This window comes from Euprymna scolopes, chromosome 26 (assembly GCF_053919585.1).
Source record: "Euprymna scolopes isolate OS-2025 chromosome 26, ASM5391958v1, whole genome shotgun sequence".
Taxonomy (NCBI): Eukaryota; Metazoa; Mollusca; class Cephalopoda; order Sepiida; family Sepiolidae; genus Euprymna; species Euprymna scolopes.
In genome coordinates, this window is record NC_136507.1 from 88,875,575 (window position 1) to 88,880,026 (window position 4,452).

Sequence of the window (4,452 nt, forward strand, 5' to 3'; positions counted from 1 at the left end):
AGAAATGCAATCAAAAATGTTAAAAAAAAAGAAGAAAATTGTGAAAATTGATAAAAATAAAAACAGTCAGAGTATAAAACACTATAAAATGATTATCTGCCTTTCAAATAATGTAAAAGACCTATGTTAAGAATGACTTTCTCGTCTGCTAGACCATGTTTAATTATCCGACCAAATTGACAGTAAAAACCGGAAGTAAGAAACAGCAGAAAATCTTGACTATAACGCTTTTCTTTGTCTTATAGTGTCCTATATCTCTAGAAAATTACCACTCGCACATGCATAAAGTATTGTTGCCAGATCTGGGCTGGTGCTCCAACCACTAGTGTCTCGCTCTTGAACAGAGTCTAAAAAAAGTACCTAACCTAAAAAAAAAAAAATCCTTCACTATCTACCAAGCTCCAACCGCTGTCACATCGCAAAAATATTGCATCCATGTACTTGTTTTACAAGTACTTGCACAGAATCTGTCTCAATGAACTCACTGTGTAACGTTACACACGTTTGCACACGTGTAAACATGTAGGGACCCAACACATTGTGGACTCCATCGCAATAAGACTAAGACAAAGAATAACTCGACTCACTTTTTTCTCGTTGAAACAACGTCATTTATTTCCGAGTACATTCTCGAATAAGGTGTTGTCTCTTGTTTCAAAGCTGTTGTTCTTACAAACACGCCTGTCTTTGTCCTCTTGAACGTGATCGTTATCATCGGTATGTGAACACGTTCTGCTTTTTATAATATTTTTTCTTTTACCTTGCCGTAACGTCACTTCGCACATAGCTTTGTCATTTGTATACAGCTGCCATACGCACATCCGCGTTCTTTTATAATTGTACTTGGACTTCCTCAATGTGAAGACTCCCTCAAAATTTCGATTAGCAGAAAAATCTCACCTCTTCTACTGCAGAAGTTTCTACCTGTCAGAAAATTTTGTACCTTAATAGCTTTTTTTATTTGAACACCGCTTAATTTTGAAATTTCCTCACTGTTTCCTGTTTTATTGACTGTACGAACATAAAGAAAAAACTGTAACGGCGTCAGCACTAACCCTATTCGGGTTTAACCAGTTACCCCTGAAGGAGGAAGTTCCATGGGAGTATGAAATTCACAAGCGGTCCCCAGCCGCATGTATATCCCTGTCAGGGGAGATGACGACTTTAGGTTTTTGCAATTTCTTGCAGGAAGATGTCGACGTCCTCCGACATACAGCGCCTGGAATTTCCAAATTGATCATCCATTTTAGTAATGACCAGGCTCAACGTTGCTTAACTTCGGTGATCTGACGGGAACCGGTGTGTCAACGTAATTATGCCGTATACTGTCAACATGCTGAAATTTAAATGCAATGTGAATAAAAAAAATATGTCGAACAACTCTCCACTTATGAGCATCCTCTATAAAACTGGCCCGTAATCTCAGTAGCCAATTACAGGTAAAAAAAAAAAAAAGAAAAAGAAAGAAAAAGACGGAAAAAAGAAAGTCGAATAAGAAAGAAAATAAAGAAAAAGGGCTGAAAAAGAAAGAAACCAAAGAATAAATGATGCGATATAAGAAATAAAAGATTTTTTAAAAATGAAAAGAAAGTAAAAATTAGGAATTAAAATGTTGATTTAGAAAAGAAGAGAAAAAAATGAACGAAAGATAAAAACGAAAAATAAATAAACTAACATCACGTGATAAAAGAAAAGAAAAAAAGAAAATTAAAGCAGAAATAAAAACGAACTCGATAAATAACAAAACATAGTAGAGGATGTCCTTTTCTCTTCCTTCCAACCTCTTTCCTATACAGAAGAGACATATCAAGCCCGTCTCTGCTTTATCGTTGTTTTCATGGCAAGTGCTCGCCTGAGCTCCAATCTATGGTCCCCCCTCGCCAAACTTTCACGAGAAACACTCTTCTAGCTGAAAAACTATCAATAAATTCCCCTACTCTTTATCTGTGCCTAAACCTAAACGTAGATTCCATGAACAAAGTTTTTTTCTTAGTACGGTACGCCTGTGGAATTGTCTTCCGTTTGCCTGCTTTCCAGCTGGCTACAATATGGCCGTCTTCGTCCAATGCAAACAAGTTCTTGATGAGCCGTTCCACTTAACAAATTTACTGAATCTCCACTACTAACGATGATTCTGATACTGTACACTATTTAACCCTTATTCTCGAGTAGCCTACGGCCTTGATAAGTGGTGACTCCTATGTAAAAAAAAAAAAAGATAAAATGAAAGAAATATTTTTAAAAAAATGAAAAAACAAACTCAAGACAAATCTGAGAAAGAAGAAAACCAGCAAAGGAACTAATTAAACTTGATATCCAAAGAAAGACAAGTGGAATTAAAAGGAAATATTAAGTTGATGAATAAAAAAAATAAATATATATATATATATATATATATATATATATATATATATATATATATATAGAGAGAGAGAGAGAGAGAGAGAGAGAGAGAGAGAGAGAGAGAGAGAGGGAGAGAGAGAGAGAGAGAAATACGTAAAAACTTAAACAAGTGAAAGCAAAAAAGATCTACGTGTACAATTACCTGATTCCCGTGCAATTTTAGTCATCTGTGACAGTCATCACCGCCACCGACCACACCCATCCCACCCACCTGATGGCTTAAGTCCAGCATTTACAAATCGTCCTTTTTTTTTTTTTTTTTTTTTTTGGTGGAGTTAATGGAGCTAGGAGTTGAAAGGGAGGGTCCTTCTCGTGTGTCTTATTTCCTTTCACCCATGCACCCCGAAAAAAAAAACAGTGCCTTTTCCTCTCTGATTGACTGACAGAGAGCAACACACGTTAGCAATGACCTTCGCTGACCCGGCACCAAAAAAATTATTTTCATGAAAAACGCTGAAGTTCAGCCTAAATCTGTAATGGAGACGCATTGCTTCTTATTATCAAATGTAATTTTCATCATCGAAATTATGGGAAGAGTTGGCTTTCTGTCAAAATTTTATGTCGTTTTATATATATATATATATATATATATATATACATATATATATATATATATATATATATATATATATATATATATATATATAGTAATTTATAAAATGTATATGGCGATTAAGCTACACTGAATATTCCGCGTTTCATCCACTCTAGGACTCCTCAGGCTTTGCGCCATATATATTTTATAAATTACCCATGGCTTATGCGCCATATATATTTTATAAATTACTAACTAGCTCTACCTACGTATTGAGCACTTTTGAAGTAAATACTTAAAGTTTACGCATAAATCTATACTTTCATATATTAATTTTATGTGGGTAAATTAAGTAGTTATATATATATATATATATATATATATATATATATATATATATAGTGTGTGTGTGTGTGTGCGTGTGTGTGTGTGTGTGTGTGTGTGTGTGTGTGTGTGTTAGGTAGGTCGATTTATTTTGTTTGTTTTTTTTTTAGTTATCAGAAAGAATAACGCACCGAAAATTGTGTACATATCTATTAAATACTTATAGCAAAAATTAGATCGTTTGTTTTTTTTTTGGGGGGGGGGGCATTTGTCTTGAATGATGTTAGATGAAAAAAAGATCACCGATCTTTGCCAGATTTGACCTACTTATTGATGTAAAATCCAAACAATTTCAGTATTTAAATCGGAAAATCTTATTTTATTTGATAATAAAGAAGTCATAACAAAACTTCAAAATCGACCCGACCTCGCCTTACTCGTGTCGACTTTGAAATTCTATTATTCAAGCAGTAATAGTTGAATATATTGACATTTTGTTCCTGTTATTAATAAAAACACAACAAATATTGAAAACAAGCAATTACTTATAACTAGGGCTATGACAACAGAATATTCTTATCATCGTTTGGACTCTCGAGCCCACCCGTGTGCCCGATACTACCGGTCAGTATGCAAGTCTTCTCGACCTTTTTTTCTCAACTTCCCTTGAACTATGTTCATGTTCCGTTCTATCTCTTCTAGGATCCTCCGACCACTCCGTTGTATCAGTTAAGATAAAAATGAAATGTAATAAGTCCTCAGACGTACCTCTCCACCGTACTGTATACCGATACTCTATGGCTGACTGGGATAGCTTCCGTACATTCATATCTGATCTGTCTCTGCAATCCATGTTTAAAAATGATGTGTGTTAAAAATGATGAGACCTGACCGAATGGCTAATTGTAGGCATAGACCGATTCATATCATCCAAAAAATTCCAACAAAACCCTAACAGCCAGCCATGGTTCTCCCCAGAATGTGCTGCTGCAATCGCGCACAGAAATCACTTTTTCCATAGCTACCAACGTAATAGATGCACTGATCCTAAGGCTGCTTTCAGGAACGCCAGCAACCACTGTAAAAAAGAAATAAAAAATGCTAGAGAGCTATATGCTCAGTCCGTTAAATCCAAAGTAGCTGATCAGCGGCTTGGTTCCCAACAGTTTTGACAAATAACAAATAGGATC

At 35.2% G+C, this 4,452-nt stretch overlaps 1 pseudogene; it reads right to left on the reverse strand.

Annotated features, from left to right (window-relative positions):
• Positions 1–1,207: 1,207 nt before the first annotated feature.
• Positions 1,208–1,326, reverse strand: LOC145248413 (5S ribosomal RNA; annotated as a pseudogene).
• Between the last annotated feature and the right edge of the window lie 3,126 nt (positions 1,327–4,452).